This window comes from Zalophus californianus, chromosome 2 (genome assembly GCF_009762305.2).
Source record: "Zalophus californianus isolate mZalCal1 chromosome 2, mZalCal1.pri.v2, whole genome shotgun sequence".
Classification (NCBI taxonomy): Eukaryota; Metazoa; Chordata; class Mammalia; order Carnivora; family Otariidae; genus Zalophus; species Zalophus californianus.
Window position 1 is genome coordinate 7,888,385 of NC_045596.1, and position 19,593 is coordinate 7,907,977.

Below are 19,593 nucleotides of genomic sequence, written 5' to 3' on the forward strand. Positions count from 1 at the left end.
GATCCTGTAGTTGTTTCTCTCTCTTTTTCTCAGCCTCTTTATTTTCCATCATTTGGTCTTCTATATCGCTGATTCTCTCTTCTGCCTCATTTATCCTAGCATTTAGTGCCCCCATTTTTGATTGCACCTCATCAATAGCCTTTTTGATTTCGATTTGGTTAGATTTTAGTTCTTTTATTTCTCCAGAAAGGGTTTCTCTAATAACTTCCACGCTTTTTTCAAGCCCAGCTAGTATCTTTAAAGTCATGATTCTGAACTCTAGGTCCGACATCGTACTAATGTCCGTATTGAGTAGGTCCCTGGCTGACGGTACTACCTCTTGTTCTTTTTGCTGAGGTGATTTCTTTCGTCTTGTCATTTTGTCCAGAGGAGAATAGATGAATGAGAGAACAAAATGCTAACAGGTTTACAACGTCCCCAGCAAATATAGTGTATACAAATCAGAAAAGACCTGAAACCAGGGGAAAAGAAAGGGAAAGAAAGAAAAAAAAAGATAAAAACAAAAACAAAACAATACAAAAAAGGCAGAATATGATCAAATATGATCAGGCTAGTGCATAGATCAGTGCCACACACTAGATTTTGGGCGTATTTTGGTCTGTTAGAAAAAAGTGCCTCCTAAAATTTTAAAGGAAGAAAGACATATATGTACAAAATAAGGGTTGATACAATGAAGGGATGGAAGATGACTGTAAAGATGAAAATTATAAAAGATTTTATAAAAGGACTTGGTAAGATAAGTTGTTTGAAAAAAGAAAGAAGATTTAAGAAAAAAAAAAAGGAAAAAGGGAGAGAATGTGATCAGGCAGGAGACTAGAACAAAGCCATACACTAGTGATTTAGGGTATATTTTGATCTGTTAGAAGAAACTGTACCTCAAAATTTTAAAGAGAGGACAACTTATATATATATGCCAAAAATAAGGGTAACTACTATGAAGGGATAAAATATGACTCTAAAAATGAAAAATAAAAAAAATTTTTTTTTTTAAAAAGGGATTTATAAGATGTTGGTTGAAAAAGGGAAAAAGAAAAATTAAAAAAAAAACAGTCAACAAAAATTAACTTTGATGAAATAATGAATCATGGTAAAAAAAAAAAAAAAAAAAAGCCATGAATCTATGTGCAGTATTCCCCTAGCGCTGGAGTTCTCCTATTCTCCTTGATCGATCAACTTGGTCTTGGCTTGCTGGCTGTTTGTGTTGATCTTCTGGGGGAGGGGCCTGTTGCCGTGGTTCCCAAATGTCTTTGCCAGAGGCGGAATTGCCCCGCCCTTGTCGGTCCGGGCTAAGGAAGCTGCTCCGGTTTGCTCTCAGGAGCTTTTGTTCCCTGCAAGCTCTCGGTACAGCTTTGGAGGACCAGGGCAGAAATGGCGGCCTCCCAATGTCCACTCGGAGGAGCTGAGAACTCGGGGCCCCGCTCCTCAGTGCGTCCCCAGAGAAAAGCAGTCACTTCCGTGTCCCCGGTCTCCGGCCGCACTCCGTGCTCACCCGGCCTGTGATCGAGCGTTGCTATCTCTGGCACCCGACCCTGCGCGGAGTCTCCAAACCCAGCAGATCCCTGCAGTGCGTTCCCGGAGCACCGCTCCTCCCCGGGAAGGGGAGTCTCCCCGGATCTGCTGCTTGTTGGGTCCCTGCTGGGGGAGCCGTGCCCCGACTGGGCCACAGATCACAGTTTATGGCAACCCCGAGCTGAGAGCCCGCGACTCTGCTCCGTCTCTGCAGCCGGCTTCCCTGCTCTGATACCTGGGAGCTCTGGCGCACTCAGGCACCCCCGGTCTCTCTGTGACCCCAAGGGTCCTGAGACCACACTGTCCCGGGAGGATTCCACCCCCCCGCTTAGCCACTGCAGCGACGTCCCTCCACCGCGCCAACTTCTAAAAGGTCCGATTTTGTGCTCCGCGGCTCTAGCACTTGCCAGAAGCGGCCGACGGAGGCCCCTCCCCCGCCGTCTATCCTCCCGAATATCGCCTCGGATTCACTTCTCCGCACGTCCTACCTTCCAGTAAGTGGTCGCTTCTCTGTTCAGAGAGTTGTTGCTACTCTCCTGTTCGATCTCCTGTTGAGTTCGTAGGTGTTCAGAATGGTTTGATCCCTATTCAGCTGAATTCCTGAGACCAGACGAAATCTAGGTCTCCTACTCCTCCGCCATCTTGCTCCTCCTCCCCTAATGCATTATCCCACCAAGGATTTTTTAAACTTCCATCCCTCCTTTACCTTCATTCTCATATTTTGAAATGGTTTTGTTAACTGAAGTTTGCTTTTATTCAGTAACAATCGTCTACACTGTGTTATTATAGGTACATTTAAGGTTTACATTGAGTGGTGCCTATAATGGAAAAAGTTGACGGAAGTCCAAATTGTTGCCTTTGACAGCTCCAATATACTCAAGCCCAAGACTGAGAATATTAACTTTAAACCAATGATTAAGGCTGTTGGATCTTTTGCAACAGCATTTGGTTCTTTTGACCCTCTTTTTTGGGGGGGAACTTTCCCTTACCTTGTCTACCTGGACATCTTTCTCCCTAATTTTTCTCCCAACTTTCTGGATATTCCTTCTTAGGCCCCTGGGCTGAATTCATTTCCTCTGCCAGCCACTTAATTGTTAACCTAATCCAGGATTTTGTCCTTGATTCTTTTTCCTTCTCACTCACACATTAAAAAAAAAAAAAAAAAAAAGTTTTCCTTTCTTATCTTTATAGAAAACACTTACCTTTTCAGCAAAACAGCGAATAAGTGTCCCTTGCTCTGGAGAGTGTTTTCTATAACCTCCCCCAGAGTAAATCATCCCAGTCTCTGGGGTAGCTCTTTGTCATTCACTTTCTTCTACTGAGGTGTTTCTCACATTCAGAAATTATCTGCTGACATGTCTGTCTCTTCCACTGAAGTTTGAGCTGCCCTAGGTTAAGGTCTGGTCTTATTTATCTTGGTATCAACAAAGCCTAGCCTGGAATCTAAAATCAAGCAAGTACTCAATAAGCACATGATGAATGGATCTGAGCCAATCATTAACATGGAAATGTCAGGTAAATGCACTGTGTTGTGCCCCTGTACACAGCTATTGCTTTTATTCTCCTAGCTCATTTATATTTGCTGAAACAACGCTTCTCAAAAAGAACTAGTGCTCACATCCTAGGCAGAATCTGTTAAAACCATGGCAGACATTTAATTAGGCCCAAAGCTGAATGGAGAGAGAGAAATTCCACCTGAGGGATGGTCACTGGGGAAATCACCATTCACATTTACTGAGAAGAGGGAAGAAAAGAAGAGGAATTTATAACTCCTCAAAGACTCCTAAATACAGTCCGGGAAATGTCATTACTATAAATTGGTAGAGTATAACATATTGATTGGTATGCGTTTCCATCAACAAGGTGAGATAATTAGCCCTGGACTACTACAGTATCCTCTAAGTATATTCTACAGAACCTTAATGCTAAAATATGTTTCTTGGAATAAAAATAATAAATAAATAAACTATTTCGGTGGACAAATAAGTTTAGGGAATGCAACAAATGTCATCCTCTCTTTTTCCACTTCACAAATCACATTGCATGTTAAGTCATTGAGCACTCTTGCAATAAAGAAATCTGTTTAAGTTTGTTTAACTGAACATCTATTTTAAAATTTATTGGACTATATCACTCTGTTTTTTCCATATAATTGTTATAACCCTGTGGAACTAGTATTTGGTGGAAAACACTATGGGGAATACTAGCCTTGCTGTAGAGTATCTCATCTTCATACACATTGCATGTTTAGAACAGATACACTTGAAATATCCGTGCAGTCCACAACCTTTTTGCTTTGGACAGACCCAACCAAATAGGTGAGTGTGGCTTCCATGTTAGCTTCACAACCATGCCTAGCCTCTCTGATGATGCCTGGCTAGGAAAGTAGAAATAATCAAATTCTCTGTCTTTCAGATTGGCACTCAGGAGTTTTAAGCCCAGCTCAGATGGTTTGTTGAGCTAGGGCTACAGTGATCATCTACCTCCACATGTATTTAGAAACATAAAAAAGTGATCTTCAGAGAAAAAGGAAGAAAGAATTCATCAGACCCTCAGAAGGAAGCAGGGATGAGGGAGCCTGGGGCCACAGAGAGATGGAGAATGGGACTTAATTCCCCTAGCATTCCAACCTCCATGAAGCCCTGTCGAAACCCGCAACCACAGGATATCATAGCATACTCCTGTATACCTCTACTGGATCCCTCCTTTGGCCTGTATTTGTGTGAGCTGGGTTTTATTTCCTTCAAAGAGGCTTGACAAATACATGGGATTAGAAATAGAGTTAAAAATAGAGCTACCGTATGACCTAGCAATTACACTGTTACATATTTATCCAAAAGATACAAACAGAGTGATCTGAAGGGGTACCTGCACCCCAATGTTCATAGATGCAATGTCCACAATAGCCAAACTATGGAAAGAACTGAGATGTCCATCAACAGATGAATGGATAAAGAAGATGCAGTGTGTGTGTGTGTGTGTGTGTGTGTGTGTGTGTGTGTGTGTGTGTATAATGAAATATTACTCAGCCATCAGAAAATGAAATCTTGCTATTTGCAATGATGTGGATGGAACTAGAGTGTATTATGCTAAGTGAAATAAGTCAGTCAGGGAAATACAAATACCATATGATTTCACTCATAGGTGGAATTTAAGAAACAAAACAGATGAACAGAGGCGATGGGAAGGAAAAATAAAATAAGATGAAAACAGAGAGGGAGGCAAAACACAAAAGACTCTTAACTATTGGAAACAGGGTTACTAGAGGGGAGTTGGGAAGGGGAATGGGGTAACGGGGTGATGGGAATTAGGGAGGACGTGTTGTGATGAGCACTGGGCGTTATATGCAACGCCAGATTCTACCTCTGAAACTAAAAATACAGTATATGTTAATTAAAAAAAAAGAAATAGATTCATTTAAGACCACCAGATGTTTACTGAGCACCTATTATGTGCCAAGCCCTGTGTTAGGTGTTACGAGGTTTGAGAAAGTATCATACAGCCCTTGCCCCGGAAATGTTCACAAATAGGAGATATAGTCACAGGTGTAGATTTTACTGGAGTTTAACAATTGTTAGACAAAGGTGTGTTAGAGAACATCTATCTAATGCATGAAGTATAGGCAAAACAAAACCAAAAAAGTTCCCTCATATAGGCAATTCTTAATCTAAATCTTAAAGCTTAAGTTATCCGGATATAGAAAAGCCATAAGGGTATTTCAGACAGGAGGAAATGCATGTGCCTGAGAGTCCATGTGTGAAGCAGGGATGAGTGTGTGGAGGAAAAAATAAATGGCTGTGGTTGGAATATGTAGAACAAAGGGATTAGCAGTGGGAGATGAAGCCAGAAGTAATAATGCATATAGGGGAAGGGAAGCCATTCCATAGTACAACTAAGATGTTAGGATGTCATGTCAAAGAAAAAGCAGGTTCCAAAACAGGAAAGTAACATGGTCAGATTTGCATACTACAAAGGTATTTTTTAGTGATTGTGTATAAGATGAATTTGATGTAGGCAAAGTAGAAGACAGAGAGACTACTTAAGAGGTGATGCTAGATGGCAAGAATGGACAGACAACATGGAAATTAATCAAGAATAATAATTTTAAATAAATTAATAATAAAATCTTAGTGAAGAAAAAGCCCTTAGAGAGTTAGAAGGCACTTAAACATTCCTCCCCAGCACTTCGAACTTCTTGCTTTTGTATAAATTACATATTTCCCAACAACCCTACACCCCCAGCCTTCAAATGTGGTCTGCAGTGTAGGGCTAATGTAAGCCTAAGCATTAACACTAGTGAAATACTGGGTCTTTGTTTTCACTCATTGACCTTGCCAACAATGGTACGTGGAACAGAGAATCAGGAGATGGGATGTAGCTGTGGACCCTCGAGGATGCAGATTTTTCCCCTCTAGAGCTGGTTTTTCCCACCATCAGAAAGAGAGAACATTAGATTAGATCAAACATTTCAAACATTTTGTCCCATGGTAGACTTTCTTTTCAAAAGAAAATGTTTGTGAAAACTCTTTTTTACAACCAGGGGACAACGGGACAGCTTTAGCTAAAGCAGAGAGTAGAAACCATCAAACCCCTCACTGGGTTCTGAGATGCCTTCACAGAATCTTAGTAGATCTGCGAAACACAACTTCAAAACTAGAGCTTCTCAGCAGTCCTCTCCAGCCTTTTCTATGATCCCTTCACGTTTCATTGGTGACTTTCTCTTGTCTGCCTGAGCTGGCCTCTGGCTTCCAGGGCACATGATTTGCCCCCAGGTCTCACATCATGGACAGGGGATGTCCATTCATTGATTACACCTACTTACTTCCAGGGCACATGATTTGCCCCCAGGTCTCACATCATGGACAGGGGATGTCCACTCATTGATTACACCTACTTTCCCCAATAGATTGTGAGAGCTCTTGGATATGTCACAACAAGATCCTTACAAAGTACTTCCATTAAAGAAGGTCAGTGCCCCAGCATGGAAAGGGTATCTTGCTGGAAAAAAATTGGACTGAATCCTGACATGACAGTTACCACTGGTTTGACCTTGGGGAAAATTAAGAACTTCTTAACTCAGCCAGTTTTTTTCTCTGGGACTCAACAAAGCTAGCCTGAGCCTCTCCAGGCTTCTTATGGAAGTTCAAATAGTGTGGGGTTTGTGAAAGAGATTTTTATTTTACAAATATCAATAAATTTTTTATTTAAAAAACTGTCAATGCTCACACATTCTATAACAGAATCAGAATACCAAAATGAAAATTTTATTAACAAAACAAGCAAATATCCACACTAAATATTAAATTAACATCACAGCAAAATGATCAATGCCCAGCCATATGGTGAGGCGATTCTAACATGGTGTAATTGTATGAAAATTGCTGCAGAGCTAGCTCTGGGTTGATAAAACTGGTCCAATAACTGTTTTCTCATTTTGTTGGGAGTACTTTCCTATTCTCACAGTAACGCACCACCACATTTTCTCTGTTGCACTTGATAAGGGTAAATTGGCACTGTGGGATGGAGGAAAGCTTTGTTCAGTCCCACAGTTCAGCTTCCAATTGACAGGAAGAGTTGTACAAATTGTTTTCCCTTCATTCGGAGACACTTATCAAGGCCCAACAAGAAAGGTAATTCGGGCCACTTGCCAGGCAGACAAATCTCTCAAAAGAGACAGTACCAAGCCCCCCAGCATAATGAAATTGTGAGACTTTGCCAGCTATGGGGGGGAGAAAACTTCTTGAAGCAAATTGCTTAATAAGGGGTACCCAACAGAGTCATTTAGTAAAGTATTTCAAAGAGCTATTCAGTTGTGTAACTGTAACTTCCCAGCACTGGCGGGAAGATCAGCTCACTGCACAATATTCTACTTGATTTGTGGCTGCTTTTCTTCCCTCACAAACTCAGTACCTCTCAGGTAACTTTCATTAGCATTATGATTTTGTTCATTATTTTCAGATTTCCAAACCTCAGGATTGGAAATAACCTTTAAGAGAAACAAACAAATAAATTCTAAATCCAGCCATCAGTCAGATAACACAAGTACCATCTTAGGTGGGCTATGTTTTATCACTTCCACGTGTGGGCAACAAATGCTCTCTACCTCTGGCGTAAGCATGACTCCACTGATGTCACTACACTTAGACTTCCAGGCCCTACATGTTCTCTTCCCATCTTTGCCTCCTGGAATCATAGGCAGCTAGAACCAGAGGGACCTTTTGTCTGCGTAGCCTAAGCTCATGGTCTGTGGTAGGACTACTGACTGAAGTACAGAGAGCATAAGTAATTTCTCAGGGTCCAGTAGCTAGGAAATATAAGATACTGGGTTTTAACCTATTGTTTTTCTACACTCTATTTGGAATTATCTCATTTTCCCTGTAAAGGGATATATTACAAATTGTGCTTAAGAACAGGGATTAAAAACCAAGTCTGTCTGAAGCCAGAGTCCACTGAATAACCACAGAGAAGGCCCAGTTAACATAGGTCAACTGGAGACCAGAGACCAGGCTCAGGTATTTGGGGGAAGGTTTTCTCTAGGCATGTTCTTTTTAGAGGTAGACAAATACAACCAAGCAATGGTAATGTTTTATTCTAAAGAAAGCCTTTGTTAAATGAGCCTCAGAGTAAAAATAGGTGTGGAGAGGCCATATCTTTAGTTATTAGCTCTGCTCGGACGTTCTCAGAAATGGGATATCCCTATAGACAAAGTTTAGCAGACGATGTCAGTGTTCCACCTATATTCCCTTATATCCCTTTTACCATGTTTGTGTTCACCAGCTTCCAGTGTGCCATCACTCCCAAAAGCAGTGATTGGAGGCCACACTCAGACACCAGCACCCTCATTGCCTATAGGCACCAAAGTGCAAATACCTAGAAGTACCTGGGAATGAATGCCACACCTGGGGTGTAACCAGGTTGAGTGCAGTGGTATAAACACTCCAGCTCTCTGGCCCTGATTCAGAGTCCCTGGGCCGTGACCTTCATTATTTCTGGCTTCCCTGTAAAGTTGAGCCAAAGTCACTCTTCATGAGTTGATATCCCACACTTGATATCATATACTTCCTTGGCCTCCTTTCCTTCCTGTCCTACTTCCTATTTCTATGTTTCATATTCATACCCATCCTCATATCAGGGCTTGCTTCTGGGAAACCAACTTAAGACACAAGAGCAACCCATCCATTGTTTGACACCCCAATTATTTTCTCCTACATTCAGTAAATTGTTTTTCCCTCTATTCAGTACAACTCAGACTCTCCATAACTTCTATCCAAAAGATAGATTTCTTCTCTCCTCCAAAGTGACAGTGCACACATCTAATCCCCCTCCACTTGGCTGACTTTCAGATGGTTGATGGTGGCTATAGTAGTCTTCACTTCTCCAAATCACCAAGGACTTAAATGAGAATCATTGTGCTGGCCCAGCACTTGAATTACCAGAAGCTAGCAGTAATGGGTTGTCATTGCCACCTCTTCATCTGTGATTTGAAAAAGAGCAGGAGGAAAGAAAAAAACAAAGTCTTGTCACCTTAACAGAGACTTAGGACCCATGTGTGTCTCTTTCCCAGGTCAGAAAAATAGCACCATCTACCAATAATTAAGTGCTATTTATTGAGCTCTTACTATATTCAGGAGAGTACACCGTCATTTTACATGTATTATCTCATTGTATCTTCTCAAAAACCTTATCAGGAGTTACTACTGTTGTTATTCCTGGTTTACAGATGAGGAAACAGAAGTACAGAGAGGTTATGCTATATGTTCTATGTTTAGTAGGAAGTCATTGAGCTGGGATTTGAATCCAGGAAATCTGACACCAGAGTCCACACTCTGAACCACCACAAGTCACCATGAGTGTTCTGAGGAACTCAGGAAAGGGGAACTCATAAATACACACAAATAGGGGCACCTAGGTCGCTCATTCGTTAAATGTCTGCCTTCAGCTCAGGTCATGATCCTGGGGTCTAGGGATCGAGCCCTGCATCAGGCTCCCTGTTCAGTGGGAAGTCTGCTTCTCCCTTTCCCACTCCCCCTGCTTGTGTTCCCTTTCTCACTGTGTGTTTTTCTCTGTCAAATAAATAAATAAAATCTTTAAAAATAATAAAAAATACACATAAATAAACATTGATATTTGTTAAGTAGAGTTTGAGAGTATGGACTAGAGACATAACCCTAATTTCACACAAGATCGTTGGGATTGCAAAAATGATCACATTTCTAGCTCTTCTCCTCAAGAGCTAAAGTGCTTTGGTCAATGAGACATTAACAAACAGACCAGGCAGGGGACTAAAAATGGTTGCATTTGGAACTTGTTCTCTCTTGCTGCTCTTTAGAACCCTGAGACTGACATGTAAAGAAGGTTTTGCCACCTTCCTGGAAGATGGAAGGTCACATGGAGGAGAGGTAAACCATTCCAGCTGAGACCCTACATTGAACAGCCCATGACTTCTGCATTAGGTTCCCCTACATGAAAGTTTCTCAATCTCTCTGCTATGCATATTTTGGGCCAGACGATTCTTTATTGCAGAGGTTTGTTTTATGTACTATAGGATGTTTAGCAGCATCTCTGGCCTTTACCCACTAAATGCCAATAAAAACCTTTAGTAATGACAACTAAAAATGTGTCCAGACATTGTCAAGTGTCCTCTGATGGTAGTGGTCAGGATGGGTGTAAGTGGTCAGGATGGGTGTAAGTTGTCCATGAATGGGTGCAAGTAAGTTAAGAACTACTGTTCTAGACCATCAAGTCCCAGCTGTTACATTTCAGACCTGAAGGAGCACTCAGCTGACTCACACAACTATAAGATAAAAGTAAATGGGGATCATGCTAAGTGAAATAAGTCAAGCAGAGAAAGACAATTACCATATTGTGTCACTTATATGTGGAACATAAGAAATAGATCAGAGGACTACAGGGGAAGGGAGGGAAAACTGAATGGGAAGAAATCAGAGAGGAAGAAAAACCATGAGAGACTCTGGACTCCGGGAAACAAACTGAGGGTTACAGAAGGGAGGGGGGTGGAGGGATGGGGTAACCAAGTGATGGGTTTTAAGGAGAGCACGTGTTCGGATTTGCACTGGGTGTTATGTGCAACTAATGAATCGTTGAACACTAAAACAAAAACTTATGTACTATATATTGGCTAACTGAACATAATGAAAAAAAAAAGTAAATGATTTGAGCCATTAGATTTTGAGATTGTTTGTTGATTCCCAAAAGCTAACTAATACAGTCTCTGTAAAAGAGACAAAATGGACTTGCCATACCCTTTCCTTTTCCTGGACTGCACAGAAAGACTACATTTCCCATTCCTCTTTGTAGCTAGGTGAAGGCCATGTTGCTAAGTGCCTGCCAATCGGAATGTGAGCATAAATACAATGGAACATTACTCAGCTATAGAAAGGATGAATACCTACCATTTGCATTGAAGTGGATGGAACTGGAGGGATTATGCTAAGTGAAAAAAGTCAAGCAGAGAAAGACAATTGTCATATGGTTTCACTCCTACGTGGAACATAAGGAATAGTGCAGAGGACCAAAGGGGAAAGGAGGGAAAACTGAATGGGAAGAAATCAGAGAGGGAGACAAACCATGAGAGACTCTGGACTCCAGGAAACAAATTGAGGGTTACAGAAGGGAGGGGGTGGGGGAATGGGGTAACTGGGTGATGGTTATTAAGGAGGGCACGTGTTGTGATAAGCACTGGGTATTATAAGCAACTAATGAATCATTGAACCCTACATCGAAAACTAATGATGTGCTAAGATGAGTGCTGTGAATTGTGTAAGACTGTTGAATCACAGAGCTGTACCTCTGAAACAAATAATACATTCTATGTTAAAAAAAAAAAAAGAAGATAGCAGGAAGGGAAAAATGAAGGGGGGGACATTGGAGGGGGAGAGGAACCATGAGAGACTGGACTCTGAGAAACAAACTGAGGGTTCTAGAGAGTGGGGGGATGGGTTAGCCTGGTGATGGGTATCAAAGAGGGCACATTCTGCATGGAGCACTGGGTGTTATACGCAAACAGTGAATCATGAAACACTACATCAAAAACTAATGATGTAATGTATGGTGATTAACATAACACACACAAAAAAACTAATGATGTACTATATGTTGGCTACCTGAACATAATAATAAAAAAATAAATTAAAAAAATAAAAAAAAATTTAAAAATTTATGTGTCGCTCTGTCTCAAGCAATTAAAAGTGGTACATGCTCTCCATAGTCCCTCTCTTCCATCTACTTGCCTAGAAGGAAAGGACTCCAATATTGGCAGAATTGTAAAATAGAAGGCTGAAAACCTGAGTCAGGAAAGCTGCCTAATCTTCATTGGACTGTGACATGAATGAGGAATAAACCTTTACCATTTTAAACCATTGAGATTTAGGATTTACTTGTTATCACAGCAAAACTTAGCCTCAATCTCCATTCCTGACGTATGTTATATGTTAGAAATAAGCTAACCTTACTTATCTTTTCCTCTGGGATAAGGAATGGAAAGTTTGAATTAAATGTGTCAGGAAATGAGCAAGTCTCCTTGAACATTTTTAATCTAACATGTCAACAACCAGCATGCAAATCTCAGCTCTTGCATTCATTCATTCAATAAGTGTTTATTAAGTGGCTACTAATTGTCAGCAACCACATCAAGAACCACGCTGTGCAGATGAATAAGGCATGGTTTCTGCCTCTGAGGAGATCACAGGCTACTGTGGAAGGCAAGTACATTAAAAGAAAATTTAGAAAACATGGTGATCACCACCATGATGAATTTAAAACCGTGTACTGGAAGAATGTCAAAGCATTGGTGAATAACTGCTGGAAAAATCAGAAAAGCTTCACAGGAGAAGTAATATTCTACATGGATGCACAAAAAAATAAAATAAAAATTCTAGTAGGGAAAAAAAGGGAAGAATATAAGAAAATCATAACAGTGGAAGACAATTCCAGGCAAAAGGAAAAACTTCAAAATAAATGGAGATATGAAAATTCTTTTGGCTTGGAAAAGAGTTGAAGAGAACAGCGTGGCTAATCTAGAAGGTCATGTCCTCCTTATTTATTGCTATGTTACAAACTAAGCCAAAATGCAATGCCTTAAAAAAACAACCGTATATATATTTTTTTTAATCTCATGGTTTTGTGGGTGAGGAATTTGGGCAGGGTTTGGTTGGATAATTCTTCTGTTCCATGTGGTGCTGATGGAGGTCATATGTGGCTGGTGGACGGGCTAGTGTGGGGGGTCCAAGATGACTTTACTCACATATCTGGTGCCTTGATAAGCATGGCTAAGTTTAGCTAATGCTGTTGACCTGAGTGTCAACATCTGGTCTCTCCAGTATGATGGTGGATAGTGTCAGAGTTGGATATGGCTGCCTAGGGATCCCAGAAGCAGTGTTCCAATAGGCAAAAAGTAGAAGATGTCAGTCTTTTAAGCCTGGGCCCAGACACTGACACAGGCTCACTTTTGCCGTATTCTATGGTCATAGTAGTCCCAGAGCATGTCTAGATTCAAGAGAAAGGTTCAAAGACACTGATTCTCAATGAGAGGAGCGTCAAGAATTTTCAGGCAAGAGTAGGGGATCTTAATACCTCACTTAAGGTGACAAAACTTCCTTCCCCACAGAAGCCGACCAGGAGGAGCATCAACGCCCGACAGTTTATTTCTGGCACCCTGCGATGAACTCCCACTGTGAAAAAGACCTCCGGGAGGTGGAACCAGGGTCAGAGATGGCCTTGAGAGATCAGCAAGATTTTAACAAGCCAATTTTAGAGGACAGGTGCCCAAATTAGACAGAAGATAGAGAGTATTTAGTGGGGCAGGAAGGTAGAGCCCTATGGGGAGAGGAGGTGGCAGGTGGGGTGTGGTGGTGGTGTGGGCAGGGAGCCTCCAGAGGAAAAGTGATGGAAGCAGTAGATGAGAAGAGGTATTACATGTGTTTAATTTCAGGCCAAAGCCATTACTCTGGAAGGCATGGGAAGCAGTTGTGTGGTAATGCTAAGTTTTGCTTCAGAACAGGGTCAAATCTGGCCTCTGCCTGACCTAGTAAATAAAGTGTTATTGGCACAGAGCCACACCCATTCATTCTTCCCTTGTCTCTGGCTGCTTTGCACTACAATGGTGGAGCTGAGTTGTTGCAACACAGATCCTCTGGCCCACAGAACCTAAGATACTTACTCTCTGACCTGAAAAAAAAAAAAAAGATTAATCTGATGGTAATGGCCTTCTAGCCACCGGCCTGCCAAGGAGCAGAAGGGGCCAGAAGATGAGTTGGGGGTTTGTAACCCTCTAGGTGAGTGAGGCCACAGCCGGGGATCATGGCGGTGGTGTTAGAAAGACAGGGAGAAGATAGGAGATATTATGAGGTGTAAATGACACAGTTCTGTGTCTAGTTAAATGAGGATGTGTGCCTCTGTGTGTGTGTGTGTGTGTGTGTGTGTGTGTGTGCACGTGCGCGTGCTGTGTGTGTGTGCATGTGTGTGCATGTGTGTGTGTCCTGGTGTTGTAAGAGGCAGGAGAAAGAGCTGGCGAGCAGACCTGCTTTCACTACAGGGTGGTACTGAAGCTATTAGCAAAATGGTGGTGGGAGGTTGTTGTCTTGGGGGGAGGGTGATGAATCAGTTTTTCTTTTCTCCTAATTGACATCATTATTTGGACATTAGCTAGGACAGGTACTACAATTATGAATTCCTTCTGAAACTCCACTCTACCAAACAGAGTAATTGTGAAAGCAGAGATATGGCTTCACAACTTCTAAACGTTTCATTCACTGCACCAGTTTGATAAGCATCTGATTGACAAGAGGGCTTCTCTACTGATCTTTCAGACAACGCACCATTTCTGACTGGATCATGCCCTATCCTGCCTCAGGATCTTTGCTCAAGTTGTTTCTTTTGCCTACATGTTGTGAGGAACCCTCTCACAACGCCCAACTTCCCTGGCTAAGTTCTACTGATCCCTCAGGGTTGAGTTTGTACGTCACTTTCTCCCAGAAGACTTCCTTGAATTCATAGACTGGACTAGGTACCCCTGGGTAATGCCTGGGCAGCACACTGTATTTTCTTACGCTATGCTGTTGTATGTATGACTTAATCTCTTCCTACTCCATGCTGCTTCTCTGGGCTGCTTCCTCTGGATATGAGTTGTTAGAGGACTGGGCTATTCGATATATTGTTGCACCTTCTACATATAGCACAACACTTAGGAGCTGCTAACACAAATTTGATAATACAATACATAATGAAAACCAGCTCTTATTGAGAATTTACAGCATGAGGCACTAGACTAATTGTTTTACACAAATCAGTTCAATCTTCAAATCAATCCCTTGTGTTAGGTACCACTGTTCTGCCCACTTTAGGGATGAAGGGTCTAAGGCTCAAAGAAGTTGAAAATCGTAGTCTTACTCAAAGTAACACAACTATTAAATGGCATACCCAGGCCTTAAATCCCGGACAGTATGACTCCAGATCCCACAAGGTTAACCATTATAAATATCAGGGTTGAAGGAACACGTGAATACGTGGAGAAAGGGAAGGAGGGAAGAAAGCGGGAAGTGAGAGGGAAGGAGGAAGGACAAACTTTATAATACAACAATTTCCTGGTGTGCTATCACCAATAACAGTGTTTCTATCAAAGAGAAACACAATTAACACTTACTTAGGATATTATTGGAAATGCTTTATCTGTGTCAACTCATTTACTCTTTGCAACCACAGTCCTGTGAAGTGCATTCGATTGATATCATGTTATATCCAGAATTTGACCCCTACACACCCCTCCCCAGCCATCACCTCACCTGGAGGCAAGCCACCATCATCCCTTGCATGGCTCATGGCTGCAACCTCCCAGCTTCTGAGCTTACTGCCCTATAGTCCTTTCTCCACCTAAAAGCCAGAATGATAATTCAAAAATATAAGTCACATCTCATCGGTTGCCGTTTCAAAGCCTCCGGTGGTTCCTCATCGTAGAGTGAACTTTAACCATGGCAGCTCTGTGCAGACGCTGGCCACCTCACTCCCATCTCTGACTCCAACCCCGCTCCCCTGCCACACTGGCTTCCCCCACTCTCCTCAACTCTGCCACGTATGCTCTGGAGCATTCGCCATTCCCTCTGTACGGAGTGCTGTACCCACAAGTGCCGGGGCATTTACTTCTGTTCCCCCCGCCCCCTTCCTCAGATGCCAGCCTCTCTGTAGGGACTTCCCCAGACACTGTCTACAGGACTGCACCACTGCTTTCTCCCTGCCCCACACCATCAATCCCCCCCACCTTAATTTCCACACAACCCCAACACCCAAGTGATGCGTGGCATCGTTTACTTAAGGGTTTGTTTACTTTCCCCTTCCTCCAGCTCCCAGGAGCTAGAGTTCAGGAGCTGGAGTCTTTTTTTTTTATGTTCACAGTACAATTTTATTAACTACAGGCAAAATGTCATACAACAGACCTCTAGAACTAATTCATCTATTTAAAAAAAATTTTTTATTGTTATGTTAATCACCATACATTACATCATTAGTTTTTGATGTAGTGTTCCATGATTCATTGTTTGTGCATAACACCCAGTGCTCCACGCAGAACGTGCCCTCTTTAATACCCATCACCAGGCTAACCCATCCCCCCACCCCCCCTCCCCTCTAGAACCCTCAGTTTGTTGTTCAGAGTCCATCGTCTGTCATGGTTCATCTCCCCCTCCGACTTATGCCCCTTCATTCTTCCCCTCCTGCTACCTTCTTCTTTTTCTTTTTTCTTAACATATGTTACATTATTTGTTTCAGAAGTACAGATCTGTTATTCAACAGTCTTGCACAATTCATAGTGCTCACCATAGCACATACCCTCCCCAATGCCTATCACCCAGCCACCCCATCCCTTCCACCCCCCACCACTCCAGCAACCCTCAGTTTGTTTCCTGAGATTAAGAATTCCTCATATCAGTGAGGCCATATGATACATGTCTTTCTCTGATTGACTTATTTCACTCAGCATAACACCCTCCACTTCCATCCACATCGTTGCAAATGGCAAGATCTCATTCCTTTTGACGGCTGCATAATATTCCATTGTGTATATATACCACTTCTTCTTTATCCATTCATCTGTCGATGGACATCTTGGCTCTTTCCACAGTTTGGCTATTGTGGACATTGCTGCTATAAACACTGGGGTGCACGTACCCCTTCGGATCCCTACATTTGTATCTTTGGGGTAAATACCCAGTAGTGCAATTGCTGGATCGTATGGTAGCTCTATTTTCAATTGTTTGAGGAACCTCCATACTGTTTTCCAGAGGGGTTGCACCAGCTTGCGTTCCCACCAACAGTGTAGGAGGGTTCCCCTTTCTCCGCATCCCTGCCAACATCTGTCATTTCTGACTTGTTAATTTTAGCCATTCTGACTGGTGTGAGGTGGTATCTCATTGAGGTTTTGATTTGGATTTTCCCGATGCCGAGCGATGTGGAGCACTTTTTCATGTGTCTGTTGGCCATTTGGATGTCTTCTTTGGAAAAATGTCTGTTCATGTCTTCTGCCCATTTCTTGATTGGATTATTTGTTCTTTGGGTGTTGAGTTTGATAAATTCTTTATAGATTTTGGATACTAGCCCTTTATCTGATATGTCATTTGCAAATATTTTCTCCCATTCTGTCGGTTATCTTTTGGTTTTGTGGACTGTTTCTTTTGCTGTGAAAAAGCTTTTTAACTTGATGAGGTCCCAATAGTTCATTTTTGCCCTTGCTTCCCTTGCCTTTGGCGATGTTTCTAGGAAGAAGTTGCTGCGGCTGAGGTCGAAGAGGTTGCTACCTGTGTTCTCCTTTAGGATTTTGATGGACTCCTGTCTCACGTTTAGGTCTTTCAACCATTTGGAGTCTATTTTTGTGTGTGGTGTAAGGCAATGGTCCAGTTTCATTCTTCTGCATGTGGCTGTCCAATTTTCCCAACACCATTTGTTGAAGAGACTGTCTTTTATCCATTGGACATTCTTTCCTGCTTTGTCAAAGATGAGTTGACCATAGAGTTGAGGGTCCATTTCTGGGCTCTCTATTCTGCTCCATTGATCTATGTGTCTGTTTTTGTGCCAGTACCATGCTGTCTTGATGATGACAGCTTTGTAATAGAGCTGGAAGTCCGGGATTGTGATGCCGCCAGCTTTGCTTTTCTTTTTCAAAATTCCTCTGGCTATTCGGGGTCTCTTCTTGTTCCATACAAATTTTAGGATTATTTGTTCCATTTCTTTGAAAAAAGTGGATGGTATTTGGATGGGGATTGCATTGAATGGGTAGATTGCTCTAGGTAGCACTGGCATCTTCACAATGTTTGTTCTTCCAATCCATGAGCATGGAACGTTTTTCCATTTCTTTGTGTCTCCTTCAATTTCTTTCATGAGTATTTTATAGTTTTCTGAGTACAGATCCTTTGCCTCTTTGGTTAGATTTATTTCTAGGTATCTTATGGTTTTGTGTGCAATTGTAAATGGGATCGACTCCTTGATTTGTCTTTCTTCTGTCTTGTTGCTGGTGTATAGTAATGCCACTGATTTCTGTGCATTGATTTTATATCCTGCTACTTTACTGACTTCCTGTATGAGTTCTAGCAGTTTTGGGGTGGAGTCTTTTGAGTTTTCCACATACAGTATCATATCATCTGCAGAGAGTGAGAGTTTGACTTCCTCTTTGCCGATTTGGATGCCTTTGATTTCTTTTTGTTGTCTGATTGCTGTGGCTAGGACTTCTAATACCATGTTGAATAGCAGTGGTGATAGTGGACATCCCTGCTGCGTTCCTGACCTTAGCAGAAAAGCTCTCAGCTTTTCCCCATTGAGAAGGATATTCGCTGTAGGTTTTTCATAGATGGCTTTTATGATATTGAGGTATGTACCCTCTATCCCTATACTCTGAAGAGTTTTGATCAAGAAAGGATGCTGTACTTTGTCAAATGCCTTTTCTGCATCTATTGAGAGGATCATATGATTCTTGTTCTTTCTTTTGTTACTGTATTTTATCACATTGATTGATTTGCAGATGTCGAACCAACCTTGCAGCCCAGGGATAAATCCCACTTGGTTATGGTGAATAATCCTTTTAATGTACTGTTGGATCCTATTGGCTAATATTTTGGTGAGAATTTTTGCATCCATGTTCATCAAGGATATTGGTCTGTAATTCTCCTTTTTGATGGGGTCTTTGTCTGGTTTTGGGATCAAGGTAATGGTGACCTCATAAAATGAGTTCAGAAGTTTTCCTTCCGTTTCTATTTTTTGGAACAGTTTCAGGAGAATAGGTATTAATTCTTCTTTAAATGTCTGGTAGAATTCCCCTGGAAAGCCATCTGGCCCTGGGCTTTTGTTTCTTGGGAGATTTTTGATGACTGCTTCAATTTCCTTAGCGATTATAGGTCTGTTCAGGTTTTCTATTTCTTCTTGGTTCAATTTTGGTAGTTGATACATCTCTAGGAATGCACCCATTTCTTCCAGGTTATCTAATTTGCTGGCATAGAGTTGCTCATAATATGTTCTTATAATTGTTTGTATTTCTTTGGTGTTGGTTGTGATCTCTCCTCTTCCATTCATGATTTTGTTGATTTGGGTCATTTCTCTTTTCTCTTTGATAAGTCTGGCTAGGGGTTTATCAATCTTGTTAATTCTTTCAAAGAACCAGCTCCTAGTTTCGTTGATCTGTTCTACTGTTCTTTTGGTTTCTATTTCATTGATTTCTGCTCTGATCTTTATTATTTCTCTTCTCCTGCTGGGTTTAGGCTTTATTTGCTGTTCTTTCTCCCAGGAGCTGGAGTCTTTTCTGCCTCTACCTAGGTCTCCAGCACCTGGCCCAGAGTAGGCACTCACTAAATGTAGGAAGCAAGAACAAATGAACTCCCATTTCATAGATGAGGACACGGAAACATAATTGATGGCTGACCAACGTCATACGCAAGTGACTGGAGGGAGAGTTATTCAAAGGCCACTGCCACCTGGCCCTGATCTGAGCACATTAGCACTCTCCTCCACTACCTTCTGATGGAATAGTGACTGGGGGATCAGAGGTTTTCAAATCAGATGGGCCCAGGATTGATCCTGATCAACAGAGCT